Source organism: Ahaetulla prasina, chromosome 1, assembly GCF_028640845.1.
Source record: "Ahaetulla prasina isolate Xishuangbanna chromosome 1, ASM2864084v1, whole genome shotgun sequence".
In the NCBI taxonomy this organism is placed as follows: domain Eukaryota; kingdom Metazoa; phylum Chordata; class Lepidosauria; order Squamata; family Colubridae; genus Ahaetulla; species Ahaetulla prasina.
In genome coordinates, this window is record NC_080539.1 from 174,376,231 (window position 1) to 174,397,920 (window position 21,690).

The 21,690-nt window shown below is 40.8% G+C and overlaps 1 long non-coding RNA gene across 3 annotated transcripts in view; it reads right to left on the reverse strand.

The window, feature by feature from the left end:
* Positions 1 to 732: 732 nt before the first annotated feature.
* LOC131197752 (uncharacterized) overlaps positions 733 to 21,690 on the reverse strand; it is a 47,796-nt gene continuing 26,838 nt past the window's right edge. For 2 of the 3 annotated variants that reach the window (XR_009155021.1, XR_009155020.1), the window contains 5 exons: positions 8,196 to 8,636; positions 6,069 to 6,117; positions 5,211 to 5,359; positions 3,409 to 3,562; positions 733 to 1,465 (listed from right to left, as the gene is read on the reverse strand). This is a non-coding gene — a long non-coding RNA (uncharacterized LOC131197752). The remainder of the gene's footprint in view (positions 1,466 to 3,408; positions 3,563 to 5,210; positions 5,360 to 6,068; positions 6,118 to 8,195; positions 8,637 to 21,690) is intronic. The other variant, XR_009155022.1, reaches the window with a different exon arrangement.

Below are 21,690 nucleotides of genomic sequence, written 5' to 3' on the forward strand. Positions count from 1 at the left end.
GATGGTGTTTAAGATATCAATGCAGGATGTAAGCTTTTCAAAGCAAAGCTGTCTTTTGCAATTGACTCATGGTAACTTGGTCAATGCTGATGGTGTTCAAGTGGGCTCCAGATGTTTTGGAATTGCATGTAAGGCACCTATGACTGTTGGTACTACCTTTGTTTCTTTTGCTACTATTTGCTGATTCGTATATTATGTGATTCGTTCCACTTATTATTTATAAAATAAAATGCACATTGTTTACCATTACATTTTATTATTTTTCTTTCTCATATTGTGAAACGTGAGAAGATACATGATAACACAATCTGGTTTTTGGCTTAGTATGATGTACAGCTTCCTATTTTATAGCTTATTGTTTGTGTGTGAAACGAGGCCACTTAATGCGAATTTCATATTTTTTATATATATATATATATATATATATATATATATATATATAATACAAAATGAAACACTTCAAGTTCTTACAATCAAATTATGAAATTGTCAAAATTTTCTATGGGAATACACACACATTCCCCATAGAAAATCTTGACAATATTTCATAATTTGATTGTGAGAACTTGAAGGGTTTTATTTTGTATTGTAATTTAATTTAAATTTTAAATATTTTAATCTTTGAGCTTTGCTTAAAAAATAAATTCATGCTGTTCCTTTTCATCCAAATTAATAACTTTTTATTCTTAGAAGTGTCTTTATTCCAGACAATGTCCATATGCGGTTTAATGGCCCAGGGTTTTGTACAGCTTTGGGTATGTATCCCATCATTTTTTGTTCCCTGTATCTTCTCTGAATAAGCAACAAAGTCTGAGTTAAATTTTGGCATTAATTTTTTCATGTGATGAAACACTGATATTCTTTGGACTAACAATAGCAATCTTAAGCAATAAAAACAAATATCTTTGGACCTACAAGTGCTTATAGAAAATACTTCACATGCAGGCTCTTGTCTCCCACATGTGTGTATGTTCCCACATAGTTCCCACTATAGTTAGACTTAACATGGACATAGTTGAAAACGCAATAAAGATGGAAAGCCAGTACATTTCGGAAGTCCTTGAAGCTTTATCAAAGGAAACTGTCCAATTAGTGATCATTTCACATTTTAGTGATCATTTCCAATTATAAATTTTTCATATGATACAATAGCACAGGGAAAGCACAAGTACAGCTTTAATTGCCATGATTCATTTATCAAGTGTTATAAAAAGTTCAGTCAAACTTGTCCTTCTATTTTCAAAGAAAATCCCCTAAAAAGGGAACAAGGGAATACCCAAGAAGCAAAATGCATCTTGAATGCCTGGAACAGAATGTTCTGTGGAAGAGCATATTTTGTTCATAATTGGAGAGAAGACATGCATAATTCGACACCGGTCCGGCATGATGCCTACAAAAGATCTTCAGGATAATTTGTCCCATGCTGCAAGCCACAAGAGAATAACCATGATTTATGTTCAAATAGCTGTAAAGACAAATGATACGTCACCTTGCAGGGATTGCTCTACATAACACATAGGTCTAATTTCCAGTTTTAACATATAAATTGATGGCTCTCCGTAACCCAAGATTTTATTTGGAAGTATAGACACTAGTCTTAAAAAAGGGCAAAAATAAACTAAATGATAGACAGAATGATAAGAAGCACTCTCCACAATTCACTTTCTGAGGAACTGGTGTTTGGTGTAAGCCACACTTAGGCTAGTCCAGCCTGGCCCATGACAGTTGTTTGGGGAAAGCTGATTTCCAAATTGCAATCAGGCTTATTGGTTCCCTAAATTGCCTGTCTGTGCTGTTTGGAGAAGTTGCTCCATTAGAAAAAAAATATTTTAAAAAGTTTAAACAGGTGCTGAAGAGTATGGGGAGTTTCATTTCATTAACATATTAACAAATACAGGTATTCTTTTAAATTATTATATAACGTAATGTAATGTAACATAACAACAACACCTAACAACACACAGCACAGCACCGCACAGCACCGCACCGCACCACACCATAACACAACATAATCATCTGGAGTAATTTAATTAAAAACCCTTGCCTTTCAGTGTCAGTCATCCTAGAAGTCATACCTTGTAAATCTTGCCAACCTAGTTCCTACTCCTCACACCCCAGCAAGTGAAATAAATAGGCAGGGTAGCCTATGGAATTGCACCAGAGGATTGAAGAGCAGGGAATCACTTTTTTAAATAAGTATTTGGCCTTGCTAATCTTTGCTGGATTGGGTGTGTGTGTGTGTGTGTGTGTTGTGTATGTGTGTGTTTTGCTTTCTGTCATATTCTCTCTCCTTCGAGGAGGAGAAATGTTCTGAACTGTTTTATCTACAGTGATGACATTTTCCAGGTGACAAAATGAAATTGCAGATGAGTGTGGATTGAAGTAGGATGGTAAGGAGGGACACATATGTAATCTGGAAAGCGGATGGCTGAATTTCGTCTCCAAACTGTGCTTCCTTCACTTTTCAGCATCCAGCACAGGAGAGAGTCAGAAATGGATTGTGATCACAATGCTGCTGCTGATGACGATCCTGTTCCTGCCCTATTAAAAATCCCCATATTATTCATTTGGATGATCAGAAAACCAGAGAAATATAATTAGTGTCTCATTCAAAGCCAGAAATGGAAACAAAACAAAACAAAACAAAAAACCTTAGTAAACTGAAAGACACCAAATAAAACTGAGAGAGAGAAAAAAGGAAAACAAAAACAAAAATCCAGGCACTCAGCTTGACTTTCTGAGTGTTTGCTTTCCTTAGCTTTTTTGTTGTTGTTGTTGTTGTTAATGACAGTAAAGCAATTCTATTGAACGTGTAATGGAAAACTAGTGGCTATAATGTAATGCTTAAGCTCACCTAGAGCAATGGTTTTATTCTGTAGCTTCCTTGCATGGCAAAGGTCAGTGAGCGAGCAAGCGAGACTTTTGCTGCTTGAATTCACACTCTTTCTTGTTGCTGGGCTACCATTTAAACCAAGGAGGTTTCTTTTCTTTACTTTCTTTCTTTCTTTTTTTTAAAAATGTTCCTGGCTTCCAAGATTATTGACTGAGGAAATAAAGCAGGAAAGGCAACCCAACAACTCCGGTGCGAGTTTAGAAATGGGAAACCAACGAAGGCAAAGAAGAGAAAGCTCCAAAGCTGGACTGTTATTGTTTTCTTTGGGAGTCGGTTCACGTTTGTCAAGGCTGTTTGGCTAGACTCCAGGGCTTAAGCAAAAAGGGAGTTTCTTTTATTGAATCTCATCCAGAGATATCATAACATTGAAAGGCTACTATTACCTAAAGGGCTTTGGATGAAAGCATCCAAGCATGAGGTCTGAAATGTGAGGAGTGCCAATTGTCCTTTGACAACAACCAGGGAGATGTCAGAAACCCATTTTCAAGGCAGAGTGGTTGTTTACATAATCTTACCTGATCCCCTACATCTCCTACTTCCAGGTTTATCCACTGATCTAAAGCGGAGGTGCACAATCAGAGACCCCCAGGGCTGTAAACAGCTTCTTCAGAACTTGGGGCTGGCCATCAAAGACCTCAGAAAGTTGTAACCAAATTGTGATTTGCTAACCTGGCACAGAAGAAAAATAATGCATACATGACCAACATCACTGGATAGTCACTGCATTGCACTCTATTTAATTTGGAATGGTGTATAATGCATCTGTGGGGCATGTCTTTGATAAATAATTGTAATTTTTTTAAAAAAACATGCTTTTGATTAAATATAATTTAATTGAATAAGTGGACGTGAAAGGGAGAAAATGTGATTTCTTTCTAATAAATAAAGAGAATATTTGTAGCTCAGGGTTGAAATGAGGGGTCCTTGGTGCTCTCTCAGCTTGGTTGTTTTCTTGCAGATGTTTCATTACCCAAACTAGGTAACATCATCAGTGATTTCTTTCTTTTTCTTATTTTGCAAAACTGCAGCCTCTCATTTCAAGAGAGTTTGGATTTACTTGGGATCAGAGAAAAGCTTTCATGAATTGTAAGCTCCTCCTGTATTAGAAGAATTTTAAAAAGATAAACCAGACACATATGCAACAAGGAAGGACAATAATTTAGAACTTTGACATGGAAAGCAAAAGACATCTGATGGATCCGACTGTTTTAAATTCCAAATAATAATAATAATAATCAATTTTATATAAATGTATTATATAAAGGTATCAATGTTTGAGTCCTTTGTAATAAATCAAATTTGTTCTACAAATTATGCGAATTTCCATTTTTCCCACCAGAAAGACTTATTGTTCTTTCTGTAAATAGGAAATAGGAAATCACGAGATAAAGAAAATGACATGAAAATCAGATTAAGGCACAACCTCTTTTACAAGATCACACCCATAATATCTTTTGCCAGCTCTTGCTTAAGAGCTCATGAAACAGCACAATTGCTTGTATATCTTTGGATTAATAATACCCTGTTTCCCCAAAAATAAGACATCCCCTGATAATAAGCCCAATCGGGCTTTTGAGCATATGCGCTAAAATAAACCTCCCACCGAAAATAAGCCCTCCCTGAAAATATTTAAACACAGAGCTTGAAATCAGATAAGATGGCAAGAGGAGCCCCATCTTGCTCCATGCGCCCCAAAATAATAAGACCTCCCCGAAAATAAGGCCAAGTGCTTATTTCAGGGTTAAAAAAAATATAAGACAGGGTCTTATTTTCGGGGAAACATGGTAATACAATTAGAAGGAAAAGGAAGAGGTGAGTTTATTTATTTATTTAGGAAATTTATATTGCCGCCTATTCACACATGGCGACTCAAGGCAGCTTACAAGAATATAACAACCTCATATAAAAAACAATAAAATTAATAAAAGAGAGAATCATATAATAAATTAATAATATAATAAAATCACCCCCCACCCTGGCGACAACATATCACATGAGCCATTTAATGGGCTCCATCCCGCTCTGTGTTCCCCAGGCCCTCTGGCAGAACCAGGTCTTCAGCGCCTTCTGGAAGAGTGTTAGAGTGGGGGGCATTCTAATCTCTGGAGGAATGATGTTCCAGAGAGAAGTTATGCATTCGTTACTGTATATTTTTACTTTATTTGTTCACTTTACTTTCAAGAATTCATATTAGCATATATACTACTTTATCCTCCAAATCTACCTCCAAAAGAAGATCCTTGCTGAACAGCAAGGTAATTATTAGTCCAAAATTATCCAGAAAACTGATATTTCGGTACATTATTCAAAGACTTACTGTAATTCCCTGGACAAATCTACAGATTAACATTGAGGAAAGTAGCAGGAAAGAAAAATTGAGGATGAGCATTAGCAAGATTCCATTACATCAGCAATGTAGATTCCATTAGATCAGCAATGGGCACACCATCAGAAGAGCTGAGGAACCTGGATGGAGAAAATATATCTGAGTGATGATAAGAGACACCACCAATTGAATGGCACTTAATCAGTCAAGCTTCTATGGCTGAGCAAAGAAATGAACTTTAAGCACTTTATTGCATTTGCTCTATGACGGCACATAAATAGCCAAATAAAAAAAAATGAATTGGAGAAAGAAAGATAAAGTAGCAACAGGTGTAGAATGTCTACAGAGTTTCTAAGTCATAGTTGTCCCAAAGGAGCTTTTTCAAGAGGCAACTGGACTTCCTTGTTTTTCTTTTAAAACGTTTTGTTCTCATCCAAGAAGCTTCTTCAGTTCTTCACTGATGAGAAGCGAAACGTCTTCGATGAAAAACAAGAAAGTTCAGTTGCCTCTTGAAAAATACTTTTGGGATAACAGTTGTAGAGAGTTATGTAGGGTCATAACCAGAGGTGGGTTTCAGCAGGTTCTGACCAGTTCTGGAGAACCGGTAGCAGAAATTTTGAATAGTTTGGAGAACCGGTAGTAAAAATTCTGACTGGCTCCACCCCCATCTATTCTTTGTTTCCCAAGTCCCAGCTGATTGGGAGGAAATGAGGATTTTCTAGTAACCTTCCTCTGGATTGGGGAGGGTATGGAGATATACAGTATCCTTCCCCTGCCATGCCCACCAAGCCATGCCATGCCCACCAAACCACACCCACAGAACCGGTAGTAAAAAAAATTGAAACCTACCACTGATCATAACTTTGGAATGCATTTGTTACATTCAGTTGTCTCCTCACTAAAAGATATAAATATATTTAGGCTTCTTTTTCATCACAGTTTCTGTGAGTGCAAGAGAACAGGTGTTAATAGCAGCTTTTGAACATTGAGTTGCAATGCATCTCTGGGCTACTGAAAAGCATTTGTTTTCTAGTTTAAAGACCATAACAAAAGTGAATTTCAGATATAGCTGTTGTGGGCTTTCTTAATCTACCAAGGCAGAAATATGTTTCCTACAAACATTCATATTCTAAGTCTGACTGTGGCAGATGACTTAAATGGGTATATTTCTCCTTAATCTGAGATAGGCTTACTTAAAAGCAACCTTCATTGATTTTTATGGATATGTTATAGATTTGAATTTTAGATTATAGGAAGTGTTTTGATTATGTGTCATCAAGTGACCATATAGATAGAATTTCTACAGGATGGTCTGTCCCTAGCTAGGTCCTTTAGTCTCCTAAGGATGCATCCATTCCTGTTATAATTGAGTCCATCCATCTTTCAGGAAGTGTTTAAGTTTGATTTTTTTAAAAAAGGCATAAGTGACAATCCCTATTTGCACGTTAAAGAGAAATTCAGTTAAGAAAATTCACAGATTCACTAAAGCCTTGGGCACAATGCCCAGAGGGCCTCCCAAATTCACTGAATAGTAAATGTTAATCTCAAAGAAAGGAGAATAATTAAACATATGAAGAGAAATCCTCTTGAATGCATTTCATGAACGACTTCTGATTTCAAAGGAAATCAAAATTAGTTTTTGTCTTAGCCTCATCTATTCCTTGGGTCTGGATTTGCTTACATTTTGGAGTGCCATTTTGGCATGCCTCTCAAAGGCCAAAGGCAACCCTCAGCCTGAAGAGAAGGGGAACTCTGTGTTTCCTCTTAAAGCCCCTCAAGGGATTTGAATCAGCCGTCAATTGTCTACACTACAGCTTCATTTTAGGAAAAAGAAGATCTCTGCTATTGAAATAAGATCAGATTGAGAAGAATAATATTGAAGAATCACTGAAAAAAATGTTACTGTTAAAGAAATTTGATAAGGAAAGCTTAAATAATATTAGATACAGTATTTTTTTATTAGAGAAAAGAGAGAGAGAGAGAGAAAAAGAGACAGAAAGAGAGTGACAGTGTTGGGTAGTGATTTAGGGCAGGGGTCTCCAACCTTGGCAACTTTAAGACCTGTGGACTTCAACTCCCAGAATTCCTCAGCCAGCAAAGCAAAGCAAAGCAGGCTGAGGAATTTTGGGAGTTGAAGTCCACAGGTCTTAAAGTTGCTAAGGTTGGAGACTACTGATTTAGGGCATTAGGCTAAAAAACCAGGAGACTGTGAGTTCAGGTCCCACATTAGGCACAAGGCCATCTGGATGATCTTGGTCCAGTCCCGCTCGCTCACTCCCAGGAAGTAGGCAATGACAAATTTCAAAAATCTTGCCAAGAAAACTGCAGCAGCTGGTTCAGGCAGTCACCAGAAGTCAACACTGAACTGAATATGTATATCTGCCTAGAAATGAACCTTTAAAAGGAGGAAACAAGGTGGCAATCCTCTAATGCCCAGGATGTCCCATTTATTTGTTTTCCTGTGTCCTCCTCTTTCCTCAACTGGCCAATGTGTGAACTTCAATTTCACCATTGCTGGCAATGTTCTTAGGGAATTCTAGGATTTGAAGGCCACACATCTACTGTAGATGATGCCCAGATTGGAGAAGGGCTTTTAGAGTCATTAAAATAGCACCATGAATATTGTAAAGATGCAAATAATTCATTGTTAGTTTTTACAATATTTTTTAAAATTAAAGTTTACAGTTACAGAGATAAAAATTAATACAAATTAAGAAAAATATAAGAGTAAAAAGAAAAAAAGGACTGAGGAAACATGAAAAATATAGTAAAGAAAGAAAATATATAAAGAAAGAAATGAGTTTCCCCTTCATGACAAGTACAATTTAGTAATTTATTTCCTGATGATCTCATCTCTTATCTATAAAAAATATTCTTAAATCCTAATCACTAAAAGTATATTAAGAGTTACCAGAAATAACAACATGTACTGTATATTTTGCTTTTAATCAAATAAACCAACCTTATATACCTTACCTTTGCTTTTAATGTTCTTGATCTTTAATCCCTTTAAATAGTATCCCAGAACTTGATTTCTTCTCATTTTTCTCTTTGTCTCTATATATTGGCATCCAAGGTCATCCACAACTATTCTTGTTCTACTTATGTGTATGGACTTTTAGAAAATATCTTGTCAAACCTGATTCTTCAAGGGGTATATTAGGACCACAAATCCAGAGTTCCCAGAGATTGTTTTCTTTAGCTTGATAATTTACAAATTATTCAATCCTGGTTCATTTAGTGGGTCTCCATGACAGTATTTAGAATTTTGCCATTTTGTTTGAAGCTGTATTATAGAAGGTTACTACATATGAGCAGCGAAGTGACTTAGAGGTCAAGACGCTCACCCCCCACTTGGGAGGTTGAGAGTTCAATCCAGGGGTGAAATGCTACCAGTTTGGACCAGATCACCCAAACCTGTAGTAATAAAAGTAAAGAAATGCTATCAGTTTGGGTGAACTGACGATCAGCTGTGCTGCAAGATTTATATTAGCTAGAAATCCTGCTTTCTAGCGAATCTAAATTGCGTGGCACAGCTGTTCCCACCTCACTGTTCTACTTACCTAAGAAGAGGTTTCTTAATCCTTCTTTTTCAGTGCTGCACAGTAGCACCTGTGGTGTGCATGCATGCAAAGTGCATGTTTGGTGTGCAATGCGCATGCGCATGCAAAGCAAATTGGTAGTCAAGCAAACCAGTGGCAGACTTCAGAACATTTCACCCCTGGTTCAATCCTAGGCAGTGGCAGATGTTTCTCCATCAGGGTGCAAAGAGAACATATATATTTTTTTTCTTCTACTACGCATGCGTGGGAATGGCGGCGTCCTGACAGTCATGCAGGCGGTGGGGCGGCGTTTTTCCCGGCCGCAATGCCTTGGATGCAGTTTTTGAGCTATCTGTGCTCACCGCTTTGTAGAACATCTTCCCGGCAGCCGAAGGAGATCTTTTGGGGTCTTCCTAGACCCTCGGCTGCCGGGAACGAGGCTGGTGATGTGGGTGAGTGGTGTCGAGCGGCGGACGGTTGCTGGCGGCCATTTTGGTGGGCGCGGAGTGCGGCGCCCGCTGGAAAGGGCCGGATTGCGTTTTTGCGGCCTGGTGGCCTGGCAGCCGCTCAGGATATTGGCGGCCACTCAGGACACTGGCGGGCGACGTTGGCCAGCGGCGGTATCGCATAGCGGCATTGACATCAGCCGCTTAGATACCTCTGGCGGCATTGATACCATCGGCGGCATTGATACCGTTTTTGCGGCCCGGCAGCCGCTCAGGACATTGGCGGGCGACGTTGGCCAGCGGCGATATCGTATAGCGGCATTGACATCAGCCGCTTAGATACCTTTAGCGGCATTGATACCATCGGCGGCAACGGCAGATGGCGGATGGCGCCGGCCATTTTGGAGGGGCGCGGAGCGGCGCTCGTTAGAAATGGACGGGTTGGATCGTGGTTTACTGCGGCCGGCCACACTTGTCATCAGCGGCTGGAAGTTTGCCGCTCTGTCTTCTAGCGGCACTGTTCAGCGGTATGGTCACCTACGTCTCCATCCATCTGTCGGCAGTTATGGCCGCATTTGTCATCAGTAGCTGGTGGCTAGACTGTCTCCCATATCATTACCAGCGGCACTGATACCAGCGGTGTTGGACACGGGTAGCTTATGCAGGTGGAATTTTGACTTTTAGCTGACTTTTATGTATACCATCATTTGACATCTGCGGCTGAGAACTTTTTTCCTGCTCCCGGTATTTTTGGCATCAATTTTGGACAGCCCGGACCGGATCATAGGCGACATTGGTGGGCAAAAACTTTTGCTGCACCCATTAGGGGCGGCATTAAATGGCAGAATCCATCAGCCGAATTCCATCTTGACTATTGCCCCCACCGGCCTAAGGCCTTGGTATTGTGACTGACCTGACTTGTCCGTAGGCCGCGATACCATCAAACGGCTAGGGAATTACCTTTTCCCACTGTTATTTATTTTTTGCATGAAATATTCGTCGGCCGACCTTCTCCGACTGCGAGGTTCCCCCGCCTCGCAGGAATGGCCCTCTGTGTTATCGAGGGCCTGCCTTAACGAGGGGTCTTGGGACCCGGAGTGGTGGCATGCGAGGAAGAAGAATCTTTGGGGTTTTGTAGATAGGTTTTTTTAATAAGGGTTTTTTAAAGGGGGGGAGGGAAGTGACGGGGGGGGGGGAACCCGTCGGGGAGGGTAAGTCCAGTCCCGGGAGTTGTCCATGGCGTTTTATCCAGTCCGAGGGAGGGGGGTGAGGGATTTGTACCAGGCGTAGATGTTGGTTCCATCTGTACGGTAAGTGGGAGGGGCAGATATGGCGGAAGCAAGGGGCCGTATCATTTTTTGGGAGCACGGACTCGCTGTTTAAAAGCGATAACGTGCTCCGGTCCCTCAGTTCTTACCCGTTCCCCGGAAGGTCAGGATCCTCAGGGCCCGGGCATGCGGCTGATGTTGTGCAATGCCCGGTCCGTGGTTAACAACCCCCTGATTTGTGATCATATTCGGGGGGGAGTCCGCGGACTTCATGGGCATTACGGAGACCTGGCTGGGCGCAGAAGGGGGTGTGCCCCTGGTTGAACTGTGCCCGCCGGGTTTCCGAGCATTTCATCAGCCAAGGGCCCAGGGTAGGGGTGGTGGGGTGGCGGTTGTGATGAGAGAGAGTCTTGAGTTGAGAGAGTCCACTGTGCCTCAGATAGCCGGTTGTGAATCCCTTCTTGTGAAGTGGGGCCATAAGAATCAGATGGGTCTGTTGATCGCGTACCTGGCTCCTTGCTACGTGACTACAGCCCTGCCTGAGCTACTTGAGGGGCTTACTGGGGTGGCGATTGAGATCCCCAGACTTTTGGTCATGGGGGACTTCAATCTGCCATCGGCCGGCTTGTCATCGACGGTGGTTCAGGAGTTCCAGGCTTCCATGACGGCCTTGGACCTGATCCAAGTAACTGATGGACCTACACACACGGGGGGGTCCACACTGGACTTGATTTATATCTCTGGACAGTGGTTTAATGATCTGGTATTAGGGGATTTAGTGACGACACTGGTGTCATGGACAGATCATTTTCTCCTCCGCCTAGACTTTCAGACCGCCGCTCACCACCGCAGGGAGACGGAACCAATGCGTTGGTTCCGTCCCAGGCGCCTGATGGACCCCGAGAGGTTCCTGATGGAGCTTGGGCCATTTCCTGATGATCTTGCCCACGGCACGACTGAAGAACTAGTTGCGGCCTGGGAACAGGCTGTGGCTGGGGCTTTGGACCGTGTCGTGCCTTTGTGGCCTCTGACCCGGGGTAGATCTCAATTGGCTCCTTGGTTCTCTGAGGAGCTGAGAGAGATGAAACGCCGGAGAAGACGCCTAGAGAGTACCTGGAGGTCCAGCCGTTCCGAGGCTGATCGGACACTAGTTAGGTCTTTTTCGAAGGCCTACCTAGTGGCAATGAGGGTTGCGAAATGTTCCTATGTTTCCACCCTCATTGCGTCGGCAGATAACCGCCCAGCTGCCCTGTTTCGGGTGACCCGTTCCCTTTTACACCAGGGGGGACGGGATGACCCCTTGCAGGGACGTGCTGAGGAGTTTAGTGGTTATCTATACGATAAAATCGCTCAGCTTCGGGATAGTTTGGACCAAGATTGTGATGATCTGGATGGGATGACTGAGACACGTCTTGTTGATGTTGTTTGGGATGAGTTTGATTCTGTGGCTCCTGAGGATGTGGACAGGCTGCTGGGGAGGTTACATGCCACTACATGTTTACTGGACCCGTGTCCCTCCTGGCTGGTGCTGGCCACTCAGGAGGTGACACGAGGCTGGCTCCGGGGAATTATAAATGCTTCTTTGTTGGAAGGGGTTTTCCCCGCTGCCTTGAAAGAGGCGGTGGTAAGACCCCTCCTCAAGAAGCCTTCCCTGGACCCAGCTATTTTGGGTAACTACCGTCCAGTCTCCAACCTTCGCTTTGTGGCGAAGGTTGTAGAGAGTGTGGTTGCATGGCAGCTTCCCCAGTACCTGGATGAAGCCATCTATCTAGACCCGTTCCAGTCCGGCTTCCGGTCCGGGTACAGCACGGAGACAGCTTTGGTCGCGTTGGTGGATGACCTCTGGAGGGCCAGGGATAGGGGTTGTTCCTCTGCCCTGGTCCTGTTGGATCTTTCATCGGCTTTTGATACCATCGACCATGGTATCCTGCTGCGCCGGTTGGAGAGTTTGGGAGTGGGAGGCACCGTTTATCGGTGGTTCTCCTCCTATCTCTCTGACCGGACGCAGACGGTGTTGACAGGGGGGCAGAGATCGACTGCGAGGCGCCTTACTTGTGGGGTGCCTCAGGGGTCGATTCTCTCGCCTCTCCTGTTCAACATCTACATGAAGCCGTTGTGTGAGGTCATCAGTGGCTTTGGGGTGAGTTATCAGCTGTACGCTGATGACACTCAGCTGTACTTTTCCACCCCGGGCCACCCCAATGAAGCTGTTGAACTGCTGTCTCGTTGCCTGGAGGCCGTACGGGTCTGGATGGATCCATCCAAGACGGAGTGGCTGTGGATGCCGGCACCCCGGTACAGTCAGCTGCAACCGCTGCTGTCTGTTGGGGGCGAGTCACTGGCCCCAACAGAGAGGGTACGCAACTTGGGCGTTCTCCTGGATGGACGGCTGTCGTTTGAAGATCATTTGGCGGCTGTCTCCAGGAGAGCCTTCTACCAGGTTCGCCTGGTCCGCCAGTTGCGTCCCTTTCTGGACCGGGATGCCTTATGCACGGTCACTCATGTTCTCGTCACTTCCCGCCTGGATTATTGCAATGCTCTCTACATGGGGTTACCCCTGAAGTGCACTCGGAGACTCCAGTTAGTCCAGAATGCAGCTGCGCGGGTGATCGAGGGAGCTCCTTGTTGCTCCCGGGTAACACCGCTCCTGCGCAGTCTGCACTGGCTACCTGTGGTCTTTCGGGTGCGCTTCAAGGTTTTGGTTACCACCGTCAAAGTGCTCCATGGTTTAGGGCCCGGGTACTTACGGGACCGCCTGCTGTTACCTTATGCCTCCCATCGACCCGTACGCTCTCACAGAGAGGGTCTCCTCAGGGTGCCGTCTGCCAAGCAATGCCGGCTGGCGGCCCCAAAGGGGAGGGCCTTCTCTGTTGGAGCACCTACGCTCTGGAACGACCTTCCCCCCGGTTTGCGCCAAATATCTGACCTTCGGACCTTTCGCCGGGAATTAAAAACTCACTTATTTATTCAAGCGGGACTGGACTGACTGATATTTTAAATTCCAAATTTTAAAGTTTTAATCCTTTGTAATTTTATATGGGGTATTTTAGGTTAGGTCAATCTGACGGTTTTAATTCGGCCACTATTGAATAGGTATTTTAAATTGATATTTTAACTTTGTATACTTGCTGTTTTTATTTTTGGCTGTACATCGCCCTGAGTCCTTCGGGAGAAGGGCGGTATAAAAATTTAAATAAATAAATAATAAAATAAATAAAATCTACTGCATCCTCCACAGAGGCGTCAGGAAGGGCATCCAGCCAGTAAATGCTCAGCTCCATTCAGTCACCCTGACCCCATCCTGAAACAAGGGGTTATAGGGTTGTAAAGAGAAAAAAAATATTGTCACTACATCATTAAGATATTTGACAAATAGGTAGTACTATTGAAAGTTTATGTGAATATTAATTGAGTGTGTGTGTGTTTGTGTATGTATGTGTGTGTGTGTGGCATTTGTGTTGGAAAAGTCCCTGTTATTTTAGCATCTCTTTCTGTATGATTTCCACCTTTTATGAACTATCAGCTACAATCATGGTTACCTTAATGCAATGTTTCTTAAGCTCAGCAAGTTAAGATGTGTGGACTTCAACTCCCAGATTCCACATCCAGCATACTGGCTGGGGAATTATAGGAGCTGAAATCCACACATCTTAAAGTTGTTCAGGCTGAGAACACTGAGCTGGTAGCAACATGAAGTCTAGCCTTTTTATTTCCATGTGAGCTTTGAAAACCACTCCCAACAAAAAATATTCCTACCTTGAGATTTTGATGATTATATAGCTATAAAACAGGAGGGAGGGAGGGAGGGAGGGAGAGATTTTTTTCCTGCTCCATGACCCACTTCTCTCTCTTCCTGAAACTTCTTTTCTCCACTCAGCAACCTCTGTCTACATTACAAACAATGGCATTGTTTGTCTTCAAAGAAGCATCATGTGATTGTGGATACAGTTTGCATACTAAGCATTTTTGTAATTGATCTTTTTGCCTTTTGCTGTGCAATGCAGAAGGTTGTCAACTGCTTCTTTGAAGTTAATTAATGATCCTGTGAGCAAGGCATCTCAGTGAGTAGCTGGGGTCAGATTAGCATTGTCAAAATGTGAATCCCATATGCAAACTCTATTATTATCCCATACTGCATTCTTGGAAGAAAAAGTCTTTGTTCAATGCATTATAGGCTGAAGGAGGAAAAAACAGAAATATTTATTGTTACTTATACATCCAATAACAATAATGTTTAGTGTCATCTTTAGTGCCTGCCCATCACAGATTCTCCTTTGCAAGCCCTGAGTGTTATTTCCAGCAAACATGGTTTGTGTTAGACTATCAAGGGCAGTTCAAAAGGTCTTCTTCAACTGAAGGATTCAAAGTGAGCCTCAAGAACACTTATATTCACCCATTTATATAATAATAATAATAATAATATCAAATGCCACCTCTACAAAGAAGCTGAAGAAGTAGTGGATCATCTATTTAGTTGTTGCAAGAAGATCTTATAGTTTATTTATTTATTTATTTTTCATATTTTTATACCGCCCTATCTCCCTAGGGACTCAGGGCGGTTTACAGGCAGATAAAAATACATATAAATACACAATAAAACATACAATTAAAAAACTTATTCTAAATAGCCAATTAGTTAAAATATCAAAGTACATAATAAAAACCCGTTAAAACCAGTTAAATTTAAAATCTAAAAACTAATCCAGTCCTGCGCAGATAAATAGATGAGTTTTAAGCTCGCGGCGGAAGGTTCGGAGGTCCGGAAGTTGACGAAGTCCTGGGGGGAGCTCGTTCCAAAGGGTGGAAGCCCCCACAGAGAAGGCCCTTCCCCTGGGTGTCGCCAGACGGCATTGCCTAGCCGACGGCACCCTGAGGAGTCCCTCTCTGTGAGAGCGCACGGGTCGGTGAGAGGTATTCGGTAGCAGCAGACGGTCCTGTAAATAGCCCGGCCCTATGCCATGGAGCGCTTTGAAGATCATTACCAAAACCTTGAAGCGTACCCGGAAGGCCACAGGCAGCCAGTGCAGTCTGCGCAGGAGAGGTGTCACATAGTCTTGTGGGACTTTCGAATACAGACGGATCGTCACTTGGAACACAACACGCCAGATATCACAGTTGTCGAAAACCAAAACGTACAATTTATTGACATCACGGTACCAGGAGATGCCAGAGTTGAAGAAAAAGAACTGGAAAAAATCATGAAATATCGCGACCTGGCCATCGAAACTACACGGCTATGGATGAAACATGTAACAGTAATACCCATTGTCATCGGGGCACTTGATACCACATCCAAGAATTTTTTAAGATACATCAAAAATTGCAGCTTCCTGCAATAACGCCAGCAGAACTGCAAAAAACTACACTACTTGGAACATCGTACATCTTAAGAAGGTATTTGGTTGATACCTAGGACTCTGGCAGCAACCCATATCAACCATTAGCACCAATCAATGGTATTTGTGATTCATTTTTGAATGTTCAGTTGACTGAATTTCATGTTTAATGAATAAAGATGATGATGATGATGATGATAATAATAATAATAATATCAAATGCCACCTCTACAAAGAAGCTGAAGAAGTAGTGGATCATCAGGCCTTATAGACTGACTACAAACAACAGCGTGATAAAGTAGCAACAATGGTGCATTGGAAAATTTGCAAGAAATCCAATTTGCCTGCAAGAAAGAACTGGTGGAGCAAAAAATTAAATAGGATAATAGAATATGAAGAGGCTAAAGTGTTCTGGGACTTTAGAATTCAAACAGTCAAACTCTTGCCACATATTTTCCCAGACTTAGTATTTTTTATTTATTTATTTATTTTTATTTGCATTTATATCCCGCCCTTCTCCGAAGACTCAGGGCGGCTTACACTATGTTAGCAATAGTCTTCACCCTATTTGTATATTTATATACAAAGTCAACTTATTGCCCCCAACAATCTGGGTCCTCATTTTACCTACCTTATAAAGGATGGAAGGCTGAGTCAACCTTGGGCCTGGTGGGACTAGAACCTGCAGTAATTGCAAGCAGCTGTGTTAATAACAGACTGTCTTACCAGTCTGAGCCACAGAGGCCCCTTTAGTAATTGCATATAAGAAAGACAAAAAAGTCTGGGTAGTGGATGTGGCATTACCTGGACACTTTTAATATTTGTAAACAGCATCATCTATCTATCCCAGGTCCTTGGGAAGGACTTGATAGGTGGATAACGATACCAAATCCAGTCTAAACTGTATGACAGTGCAATGAACTGTAATATAAACAGCACCCTGTTTTTATTTATCTAAGTATAACATAGGACAAAAATCAACACAAAGAATCACATCTTGACCATGGAAATCTGAATTCCAGGCAGGAATTTAGGAATTATGCAAATATTGTTGTACAGTATAACATATGCTCAAGTAGAGCTGTAGTAGTATTTGTTGTTTTAAATTCACAATTTATACAACAGAAATATTTAGTTCTTATAAAAATTGTTTGTTATTTCATCTAAAGCACCAATAGGGATGACATTACAAGATTTTTCCATATACGCTACCTCTTTTAATAATTAGATCTCTAAATTTTTCATTTTTTCAATTCTTCTTTCTTGATTATGTTATCCCTAGATATTGGCACATTCATATCAATTACTCTTTTCTTTTTAATTATTAAAACATCCTTTGTGTTGTATTCTAAGTGGCAATCATTTTGTATGAGAAAATATCATAAGTTTCATCTTTCCCTAATAAAATATTAAGAAACATATCTAGATTTGAATGTGCATTTAGCCAGACTCTTTCTGCTTAACATATACACACAGAACCTTATTGAGGCATACAGTATTTGTCATATTCACACTTTACAATTTTAGGTATAGCCTCCTTTTAAAAAAGGTATATTATGTGTTAGTCTTAGAGAGGATGTTAATCCTCCCACAGAATGTCAGACAGGCATTATGGCAATGCAAATCTAATATCGGATGCCAATTTGATACATTAAACATAGCTACCATAATTCAACATAACAAGTTGTTGCAAGAAATATCCATCTGGTTCAGTTCCAAGCTGGGAGAAAGACATGGAGACTGATTAGAAAGAAGGTTTAATGGTGAACAGAACCACCAAGCACATGGTTCTGATAAAGCTGGAGTTGAAAGTGGGTTTTTTTTTTATATACCTTCTCTTGGGCTTTGCACTTGAGCTTCCTGTTCCTGTGCAAGAACATGTATTCTATTGGCTGTTGTCAGACTTCAAGGGGTCGCAGCTGGCTCTATAAGCAAAGTACAAATCCTAGGTGTTTGTCTGAGCTAAGTTTGGTTGAGGTTTTTGAGGGTGATGCAATGTAGGGGCTTGGGTTCTGAAATGGTGTTGGGCAGTTCCTATTGTGGCTTAACAGCTTTCGTCCAGTTTTGGCTCTTGTGTGAGGGCTAATCCTACCATTCTGCCTTTGTTTCAAAATATCCTTTCTTGAATGGATTACCAAATCTGCATTTCTAAAAGGTGGCCTCCTCAGTTTGGTTTCTGAATAGACTGGCCCAATTTTTCTTAATGGGCACAAAATATCTGCTGGGGCTATTAGAAAAAGGTGGGGGTTGCTTTCTGCCTCTAAAAAGCATGTTTCTCCATTTCTCCCTTTGGGAAATGTAATATTCTGCCTTTTTTAATATTCCTAAAATATTTCATTCTTCTAGGAGAGGGGTGGGTGCTAACTTTCTACAAAGTTAATATTAACCTAAATTAAAGGTAAAGGTTCCCCTCACACATAGGTGCTAGTCGTTCCCAACTCTAGGGGGCGGTGCTCATCTCCGTTTCAAAGCCAAAGAGCCAGCGCTGTCCGAAGATGTCTCCATGGTCATGTGGCCGGCATGACTAAATGCCAAAGGCGCATAGAGCACTATTACCTTCCCACCAAAGGTTTTTATTTTTTCTACTTTTTTAGCTGAAGGTGATTTTTCTGTGTTGTTCTCCACACGTTGTTCAGATTCAAAACACCGGGCAGGGAACCTCTCACTCTCTGGAGAGACTTCGGTCTGTATATCAAGTGCTCCAGCAGGCTAGTTCCTTTTCATGTTGCATTAACCACTCAAGCATTTTGTGCTGCTGAATGTCATCTTCTTTAACATTTTCTTAAACAACTTCTAAAGGTCTTAACCATATGACAGATGGGCCATTGAAGGGTCAGCTTAATGGCTTGGCTTGATAGTGTTTATTATTAGTGAAGTATTGTTTAAATAAATCTTTCCCAGTTCCCTCTGTTTCTCTGGCACTACCATCATTTCTATATGCCCAAAGCTTCTTTCTTTGAACAAGGTTCTTGGTTGTTGTTTTTTTTCTTTTTTTATTCAAAACGTTTTACAAAATTTTTTTTTCCCCTTTCCCTCCAACCCCCCTCCCTTCACTAATCCTTCCCCCCTCCCCCCTGACTTCCCGGATGAAGCACAAGGTATAGTTAAAAATAAAACAAACATATGCTAAGAAAATTTTCCCCCAAAACTATTATACCAATTTTCCCTCTCTAGCTCTGGCTTTCTCCTAACATAACCAAATCCTTCAGGAGAAAGAAAAAAAAAATTAACAATTAACAGTAACAAAATATATAAATCAATAGAAGAGATTAATCCTAAAGTATTTAAAACCAACTAAAGCATAAAAATCCAATCCAATTCAAAGAATATCTCCCTTATAGCTTCTATAACCATATAATTTTCCCCCCAGGTCTTTCTTACATAAACTCTTTCAAAAATATTCTATTCAAAATACAATACAACACATTATAAAATTTCAATACCAAGAATTACAGTAGCTATTCAAATTTAGTCCTTCCTCGTCAAAATCCAGTATAAATCCAAATACCTAGTCTTTTATGATAGATATAAAACATATAATCAACCCATTTCTTCCAGATCTTCCTCACATATTGTCTTTCAGGGACAGTAATATTTTTGTCTGTTAATAATTCAAAACAACCTCGTTTCAAGGATAATACTTTTGTCTCTTGCCATTTTTTTTGATGCATTAATCTCTGTCTTTCCTTCATTACTCCTTTTGAAAAGTCAGTCACAATATTGCCTAATAATTCCTTATGTCCAAAAATCCACAAATTACTACCATATATTCCATCAGTCCAAAGAGAGAATTCTTGAAAAGCATTAAGCCTGTAAGTTTTTTCAGTTCGGGAGACAGCTTCCTGTAACACAAATTCTGACATTTCATCCAAACTATTTAAAGGAAACTTCTTTACATCAACTTGTTTATTCATGATCAAATCTTCATATTTATCCACTTTTGTTTGTATCTCTTCCATTGCATTTAAGTCCTGATCACACTGGTTAATTTCCTCCAAGCCTTGATCCAAAAAGTCCCCATTTTTTATCAGTTCGTATTTTTGAATAATTAAATACATTCTTTCTGTGTAATCCTGTATAAAGTCACGAATCCATTCTTCTGAAAGAACCTTCATGACAAAGTTCTTGCTGAAAATCCCCTTATGAAATACTTAAACAACGTAATATAATCCAACAATCCACAATCCAACACAATAAGATGAAGTCTCCATTCAGTTTCGATTTTGCAGCAAGGCTATCGGTCTATTTGCAGTTAGTCTGAAACGCCATTTTAAAAGAAGGAAAAAAAATATTTTTTCTCTCTTTAAGAAAAGGAGGAAGTCAGAAAATCAACAATACTTGCAAACCAGTAATTGTTCACTCATGCTTCTTCCGTCTGCTTATAGGAATCCACAAAAAGAAATAAATTGTTAGCAGAACTTGGACACCTTCCTCTTTTCCTGCTTTTGCAGGAGACGCGCTGGATACTGGAGATAGGAGGAATTCAATGGGACTCGACCTTTCGGGACTTTGCATAACAAAAACAAAGCCCCTAGGGGAATCTACCACTCTCCCCCCTGCTCTTTCCCCTGCTCTCTCAACCAGAGAGGGAAAATTAAGTCGGGAACAGCTGTTCGTAGCTGTTTACACCGGCTTTTACCATATCCAGTGCGGAGTGCCATAAATTAGCACCCAGCGAGAAAGGTGGCGCCAAGCGGAAGCCGGTTGTGTTTTTTTTTTTCAATGTCCACAGGATATGTACTCACGGATTATAAACTTAATAGTGGAAGCAAGACCAAAAACAGAACGAATTTGGACTTCCAGTTAAAATGGTATGCTCCAAAAAGCTGAAAAGTTTAAAATAATGCTGGAATGACTCATATATGTGTTGTATATTTGCACACCGAACATCAAATGCTTAAAATGAATTATTTTCGTAACTACGAAAACAGGAGTTGCACTGAAAAATTACATTGTATTTATTTCCTGATCATTATTTTCCGTTCAATGAGAATGAAATGACTTTTAGTAGTGTGTGTTTTAAAAATGAGGACTGTAAAAATGGAAAATCTGAAAGGTGGAGAAATATCAGCTCTTCCAAGATGTGCCAGGTCAGGAAACATTCATGGCAAGGAATGGTTACTTTATTGTTGTATAACAGTAGAATTTTGAAAGTTTGTCCCAATTAGTGATACTAAACAAAATCAGGCAGAACTGTTTTGAGTTTCTTTCTTGCTTCCATCTGTGGGCTGTGTAATCACTGCTCCAAATTTCTCCTTAACAGCTCTTTCATATGTTCTCTAAGGTCATCTCTAAATTCCTTTATGATTGTGACATTCTTCCCCTTACCTCAGATATCAAAAATGATTGTATGATGTCCTTTCTTTTCATTGTATTGTCAGTTCTCTGATAGTCTTGTATTAAATCTCAAAAGGATTTCTTTCACCAAATTTCTTTCCAAACAGGATCTATGACCAGACAGGGAAGATGCAAAGCAATGGAAAAACGTAGACTAGAGAAGTACCAACAATAACACCTTCCACTTCCTCAAAGCAATACAGTGTTTGCAAAAATAAATTCTAAAGCATCTTGGAAACCAGAAAAAGAAAATGTTTGAGAAATGGGGGGGGAGGGGAGATGGGACATCATTAATTACAGAGATCACATAAGACAGGTCTTGATTAATATTCCCATTTTACAGATCATTTTACAGATGCTAAAATGCAGAAGCCAAAAAAGAATGATATACCTAATCCAACTCAACTTCTTTACTGTTGCTTGGATATTTGAACTATGTATTCCATCAAAACCACTAGAGTAGTAGATTTGCTCTGTAGTATTTATAGTTAACAATCTCTGGGCAAAATCTAGATAGAATGAAGTACTTTCGAACATTTAAA